This window comes from Periplaneta americana, chromosome 2 (genome assembly GCF_040183065.1).
Source record: "Periplaneta americana isolate PAMFEO1 chromosome 2, P.americana_PAMFEO1_priV1, whole genome shotgun sequence".
Taxonomy (NCBI): domain Eukaryota; kingdom Metazoa; phylum Arthropoda; class Insecta; order Blattodea; family Blattidae; genus Periplaneta; species Periplaneta americana.
The window spans coordinates 179,173,696-179,181,984 of record NC_091118.1 but is presented as its reverse complement, the minus strand read 5'-3'; positions in this window follow the sequence as shown (position 1 = coordinate 179,181,984).

The window sequence follows — 8,289 nt, the reverse complement described above, 5'->3', positions numbered from 1 at the left end:
TTGTCGTACTTTAATTTTTATTGTAATTGTAATTGTAAATTTAATATTAATTGTAATCTTATTGTTCATGTTATAGTTGTAATCCCCTGGTAGAGGGGCAGAGAAGGCCTGACGGCCTTATCTCTACCAGGTTAAATAAATAAATCTAATCTAAATCTAATCTAAATAATACTATAATGTTATTACAGTAACTTCTGAGTGAATCGAGGGCAGGTAAGATTAAAATAGCTTCTTATGCACAGAAAACTTGATAGGCATTCATTTCCTGTATTTCCTAAAATAATTTTTATGACCAAATGAGTGGTCTCTGGATCAAAATAATAGCATTTTAATTTTTTTAATACAATTTAAATTAAGTAACATAATAAATGATTTATCCTTCTATCAAATACGAATGTTCCCTGGACCAAATATCCTATTTTAATTATGTAATTACTTTATATTTATTTCTAACGGGTGCAGCGGAGCGCACGGGTACGGCTAGTTCAAAATAAAAGACTGGCAAACCCGAACAAAGGAAAAACCCATAATATTAACAGCTTCTATTCGCTTTTGCTGCTATCTACTTTTTTCCACCAATTAGACATACCGCAGTATTCGAAACAGGAATTCTTTGAGTGGTCATTTTGAATTTACCCTTTCGTCACGAAAGACTGGTGATAAGTGTATACAAATTTTCTCATCTTGCTCCGTACACATAACTTAACTGGAAAGTTGGTAAAAGTATGCGGCTGGTTTAACATAATACGACAGTGCTCTGACGATCTAAAAAAAAAAACAAAGGAGCGTCACTTTCCCTGAATTCTTCTTGTTTCTATAGAGGTCTGAAACAAGCTGTAAACGTGATTTGATTCAAATTATTATGCTGCTTCTTGTTATCTGTGGACTGGGGATAATTTAAAATTCCAGACAGACAAAAATCCTCAAGCACTTACAAAAAATATCTATAAATAAGAGGAACACTTCAGAGGTTAAATCTTTTACATGTTGTCCTAGGACCTACATTCCCACTTCCGTGTTTTTTTATACGAGCATATAGCATTATAATAGGCTCGTGTCCATAGTACAAGAATTTCACCGTCCAATGGCATCGGGCTCGGCCTCCCTAACAGTATAGCAACAACATACTTACGTCGTCTTTTTTTACTCCGATCCCCCCACCCTCCCCATCGCTTCAATGCTTCCCTATTCCTAACCGAGGCCAACTAAAAATACTGTGTCTTATGCAGTCCACAATCTACATATTATTGGTGAGGCGGGTCACGGTTAGAGGTCAAACAAATATCCATCTCTTTACAAAGGAAGTACAAGTATAACTCGTTTATACACAACCACTAAATACTTAAAAGAGTGCTGAGGGCTGCCCCAGAATTCAGGACCCAAAACATATACAATACGTGTAATTCAATAGCAAGATTTAATAATTGTAATAGCCTCTTTAGCAGCTCAATCTACAGAGCGAGCCTAAACCCCGGCGATGGAAAAGTTGTGGTGAATTATGTCAGGGTGTGACTACTTTCCTCGGGGGTTCTCCCGTTTTGACGCAGAACTACAGGGACATCATTTTATTTTTACTTCAATTTTTATTGTACCTGAGTTTTTTAATGTACTTCACTCCCACCCCTTCTACTAATGAAGTTCAACCGTCCCCCACACAGATCCAAGACCGCATGTACAGTCATAGTAGCCGTACGGTCATAGTAAACAGTACGTTCCAAAAATATGTCCGCGTTTTCCAGTGACGAAAGAGCTTTCAATATTGAATCATTTTCGCACAGGTACTGTCGTCCATTTGCCTATGTCGTATCCCGGTTTCCCCCACCTACCTTTATTCGCCAACTAGTGGCTGGGCTGTCTTAGCTCTTTTCTGAGAACATTAATTTCTGTTAGCAATTGGACGTCTACGTAATATTATACCCATAAAGGTAAAGGTAAAGGTATCCCCCGTAACATGCCATGAAGGCACTTGGGGGGCATGGAGGTAGAGCCCCATGCTTTCCATGACCTCGGCACTAGAATGAGGTGGTGTGGTCGACACCACGCTCTGACCGCCTTTTACCCCCGGGAAAGACCCGGTACTCAATTTTATAGAAGGCTGAGTGAACCTTGGGGCCGTTCTGAAAGTTTGGCAACGAGAAAAAATCCTGTCACCACCTGGGATCGAACCCTGGACCTATATTATACCCATACAATTGTTTAAAATAACTTAAATAAAAGGGCCTCGTTAAGTAATTAACTGTCACGTGATTTCCTCCCTTTCTACGACCCTACGACATAACCACTTGGACGGACAGTAGATAGCATGTCTGAGTAATTTTATCTTTGCGGGTCGGGCAGAAGTGAAGATTGAATTTATAGTACTTAAGGTACTCTTTTATAGAGTAGGTACAGAATTATTTCAACATGAGTTACTAGTTACGAAGGACGAAACTGGTAATTGGGATTAGGTACAATAGTCTATAGTGCGATAATATGCACATTAGAACTGAAGCCTGTATCGAAATGAACGGTCACCATTTTCAAAAATGTGTTTAAATATCCATATTATGATTATTTTTCCATTTAACTTCATTCTCTATATTGTACGCTAATGTGCTGTAGACAGTATAATATACACTGCATAATGAATACGTCCACATGGGCAGCTCAGTTCATAAGTGAAAACATTTATTGTTAATACTGTATTATATTTTGATTAAACAAAAACCTAATGAAAATTATCAAACTCAAAATCGCGATATTTCCTAGTTTACGTAAGTGGATGAACTACTTTTCTTCCCTCCTATACCTAGTAAAGTGATTTGTTTGTATATTACGCCAGTATCATCGAACTCCAGTTATGGAAGAGGGTAGGAAACGGCGTTGATCCAAAGGTATAGCCAGGTTAATATTAAAAATGTTAGTAAAAACGAAATGATGTCTCTGTACATGTTTCTTTTCGCTAGATATGGGAAGGGGTAAGTTGGCAATTGAATGTCATCCAAAAATATAACCCTCTTTCACTTCCATTTATTATCCTTGTATTCTCCTTGCTTTCACTTATTGCCGTTGTGTTTCCTGTATTCCTCTTGTACCATTATTCTCCTAGTCTTCTCTTGTTCTCTTATCTTCCTCTTGTACTCTCCTTGTTCTTCTTGAATTCCCCCTGTTCTCCTTCTCTTCACCTTGTTCTTCTTGTCTGCCCCTTGTCCTCCTGGTCTTCACCTCGTTCTCATCTTCTCTCTGTTCTCTTGTATTTCCCATGTTCTCCTTGAATTCCTCTTATAGTCTTTGTATTGTCCTTGTGCTGTTTGTTTCCCTTGTCTTTTCTTTGTCTTTCGTATATTCCTCCTGTTTTCCCTATATTCTCTATGTTTCCCTTGTACTACCCTAGTTCTCCTTCTATTCCCCTCCTTCTCCTTTTATTTTCCTTGTCCTTGCCTTCACCTTGTTCTCTTGAATTCGCCTTGTTCTCCTTAAATTCCTCTTATTTTCTTTGAATTTCTCTTGTTCTCCTTGTATTCCTCGTGTTCTCCTCGTTATCTCGTTGTTCTCCTTGTCCTATTGTTTTCTTGCATTCCCCTTGTTCTCTCTATATTTCCCCTTGTTCTCCTTGTATTACCCTTGTTCTCCTTGCATTCCAAATGTTGTACTTGTACTCACCTTGTTGTCCTTGTATTCCCCTTGTTCTCTCTATATTTCCCCTTGTTCTCCTTGTATTCCAAATGTTGTACTTGTACTCACCTCGTTGTCCTTGTATTCCCATTGTTCTCTTCGTACTCCCCCCCCCTCTCTCTCTCTCTCTCTCTCTCTCTCTTTCCCTTGTTCTGCTCGTATTGCCCTTGGTTTCCTTGTACTCCCTTGTTCTCCTTGCACTACCTTTGTTCTCCTTGTATTTCAATTTTTCTACTTGTACTCACCTTGTTCTCCTTGTATTCCCATTGTTCTCTTCGTATTCCCCTCTCTGTCTTTCCCTTATTCTGCTTGTATTGTCCTTGGTTTCCTTGTATTCCCTTGTTCTCCTTGAGCTACCCTTGTTCTCCTTGTATTCCAGTTTTTCTACATGTACTCACCTTGTTCTCCTTATATTTTCATTGTTCCCCTCGTATCCCCCTCGCTATTTTTGTCTTCCCCTTGTTCTCCTTCTATTCACCTTGTTCTGCTTGTATTGCCCTTCTTCTCTTTGAATTACTTTTATTCTCCTTGTACTCCCCTTGCTCTCTAAGTATCCCCCTCGTGTGATCGCACGCACACGTATGTCTATGTGGAGATATGCAGCATTGTAAAGTTATGCACCCGTCGACAAGGGATCGCACCCACAAGTAGCTCTACGTAACGATATTCCGCAATAGTAAAGCTATACACCTGTCGACAGGTGATCGTACTAATATGCAGTTCTACGTAAAGCGTCTGTCGATTTTTTTCCGCCTTATTTCATCAACACTATCCACAAATTTCTTTTCATTCCTATCTCCGCCTAGGGAACCAAATTGTGCTTGCGTGACGCCGAATGGATCGTCCGCCATAGTGGGTGCTCCTCGCGATTTGTTTAAAGATAAGTTGATGTCAACAGTGGTGAAAGTATGGACTCAGAGAGATCTGCATAAGAGATAAGGGGTACCGGAGTTCTCCACGTTCTTACTTTTCTTTCTGACGAGGTCATGACAACTCATATAGATATAAGATGGTACGGCAGACTACCATCAGAAATATGGTACACGGATTTGATAGCTGGAGAGGAAAGCGTGGCATGGTGGTTGGAGTCGCCAGCTTAGCTACGCAAGAAATTAGGGAATTAAAAAAAAACTTTGTCAAATGTAAGTAGCGTGATTTTGTAGCCAAATTAAGATCCGAGGTAGGTTTGACGTAAATAATTATTGATGTTAAATTAGTAATTACTAGACAATAATTATCAATTATTGTTTTTCTAATAATTTAGAATAGTAGAGTTGATGCCGAAGCTTGTACAATAACATATTTTATTAAAACTTCTTTTGTGTATATATTTTACGAGATCTGGAGAGGGTAACACCACTAGAAGAGAATGAAATATTTGATAAAGGAATTAATATTAGGACTCAAACGTTACTACATTCTGGTAATTAAGAAGATACGAATTTCTCACAGTATTTAACGGGAGGATTACTGGTTATAGACACATGACTGGTCAAACATTGCGAGATCACTAGCAAAGAGTGTGTATAACTTATCAATACTGTAGTAGCTGTAGAGTCATAGTAATTATTATTATTATTATTATTATTATTATTATTATTATTATTATTACTACTTACTACTTACTAGCTTTTAAGGAACCCGGAGGCTCATTGCCGCCCTCACATAAGGCAGCCGTTGGTCCCTATCCTGAGCAAGATTAATCCAGTCTCTATCATCATATCCCACTTCCCTCAAATCCATTTTAATATTATCTTCCCATCTACGACTCGGACTCCCTAAAGGTTTTTTCCCTCGACCTCCCAACTAACTCTCTATATGCATTTCTGGATTCGCCCATACGTGCTACATGCCCTGCCCATCTCAAACGTCTGGATTTAATGTTCCTAATTATGTCAGGTGAAGAATACAAGGCGTGCAGTCCTGTGTTATGTAACTTTCTCCAGTCTCCTGTAACTTCATCCCTCTTAGTCCCAAATATTCTCCTAAGCACCTTATTCTCAAACACCCTTAATCTCTGTTCCTCTCTCAAAGTGAGAGTCCAAGTTTCACAACCATAAAAAAACAACCGGTAATATAACTGTTTTATAAATTCTAATTTTCAAATTTTTTGACAGCAGACTGGATGATAAAAGCTTCTCAACCCAATAATAACAGGCATTTCCCATATTTATTGTGTGTTTAATTTCCTCCCGAGTATCATTTATATTTGTTACTGTTGCTCCAAGATATTTGAACTGCTCCAACTCTTCAAAAGATAAACCTCCAATTTTTATATTCCATTTCGTTCAATATTCTCGTCACGAGACATAATCATATACTTTGTCTTTTCGGGATTTACTTCCAAACTTATCTCTTTACTTGCTTCAAGTAAAATTCCCGTGTTTTCCCCAATCGTTTGTGCATTTTCTCCTAATATATTCACGTCATCCGCATAGACAAGCAGCTGATGTATCCCGTTCGATTCCAAACCCTCTCGGTTATCCTGGACTTTCCTAATGGCATACTCTAGAGCAAAGTTAAAATGTAAAGGTGATAGTGCATCTCCTTGCTTTAGCCCACAGTGAATTGGAAACGCATCAGACAGAAACTGACCTATACGAAGTCTGCTGTAGGTTTCACTGAGACACATTGTAAATTATTATTATTATTATTATTATTATTATTATTATTATTATTATTATTATTATTATTATGTACACTACAAGTACTATTAAGTTTAAGTTTTGGAAATATGGAGTCCGAAGAAATACGGTCACCCAAACAAGAATATACAGGCAGGGTATCTAACAAGAAAATACAGAAATCTCACCAAAACAAGAATATAAGGCAGGTTATCTAACAAGACGATATAAATGTCACCCAAACAGACAGGTCATCTTATAAGAAGATACAGAAATGTCACCCAAACAAGAATATACAGACAGGTCATCTAACAAGAAGATCTAGAAATATCACATCCAAAAAAGAATGTACAGACAGGTCATCTAGCAAGAAGATATAGGCTAGAAATATCACCCAAACAAGAATATACAGAGAGGTCTGCGAGGTTTTCATGAGGTACACCCATAACCGTATAAGGAGTTCGCAGTTTCCACTTCGACTCTGCAACAACGATGTTTCTGTGATATTATATTCGTTACTCCAACCCCGAAATGTTACTTTTGAGGATGCATAAAGGCTATTCCATATGAAATCGATCAGTAAAAAACCTCGCATTATTATACTCTAATTTTTCCCTATTTATACAAGGTGCTGAGGAGAGTGCATTTGCAAAAATATACTATCGAAAGTCAAACGGTTTTCGTGTTGTTGAGCGACAAATTTAGCGTATTTTAGAAAAACAAGCCTCTTTCAGCGCTCAGAACTCTGGAACCATTTACTGCAGAACATTGAACGAGAGCTCATTTTGAAGCTGACATTTGGTAGGTTATGATAAGAAGTAATCCTTATTTTTATTATACACAGAGAGACAGATAATCTGATTTTATTTACTTTTAGGCTTTTTGCCCATTTGTAAAAATGTAAAAAAATATTGAGAAAATACCTTGCATTATTAAGAGGGATTCGGCATTGTTTGCTTAGTGTCACGGCAATAAGTTTCGAGGGTATTAAATAAATTATTTTCACACGCCTAGACTTGAACGACGCAACACAGCACGGACTGGCCGAGAGATGAAGATAAGCGAGCGCTGGGCGTCATTTTAGTCCTGTGTTTATGAAAACTTGTGATAAAGCTAGCCCAGCTATGCGCTACTAGACGAAATATCACGTGTTTATGTCTCCTGGCCTTGCTTGCCTAGGCTAGCTCCCGCCTCAGTCAGCTGGTTAGCTCACGCGCGTACTATTTATTTTCTTTATTTGATTTTTCAATACTTTCTTATTAACACTGCACCAGTAAAAACATACGTGTTTATTTGTACTTTCAATGCGGAATCTCACCATATATTTTAAAAATATTTTTTCGTGGGCAAAGGTGTCTTAATTAAGAAAAATCTAAATTTCCCCATTTCCATAAAAAGTAAGAAAAACTGTTTACATGCCAATATAAACTTTAACTTTTCAGCATCAAAATAAACCATGATTTTGATCATTGGGTGAAAGGGTTTCGGAGCCACAACAGTTTAAAGTTGCTAATTTTATGAAAATACGGTAAATTTATATATTTTTAATTTAAACACTATGAAGTTCTGATGCCTCAAACTTTGTACAAAGCATTGTGTCATAGCTGTCTACGGACAGAAAAAGTTTCATTGTATTTAAAAATTGCAAGGTCAATTTTCTCTATATTTCGGTCGATTTGAGATGGAATAGCCCGTAATATTAAAGACGATCAAGGACGGAACATACAAACCTTGGATCTAATGGCGAGTGCGGTATCCGTTCTTCCACCCATTGGTGTGTGAATGTCCATGTTGATTCCCCAGCACTGAAGTCGTTCCTGATCCTAACACAGGTCTCAGTAGTCACGGCACCCTATAATCTACGTGTATTGTCTAAACATCCGAAAATGACATGAAGACGTTTGAAAGGTTATCGGGCAAAGAAAATAAAAAGAGAACGTTATTTGAAAGACAAAAAGTGGAGTAGGAAGAGGGGAGGGGGGTGGCTTGAACTAGTGTGAGTCTACTTGCG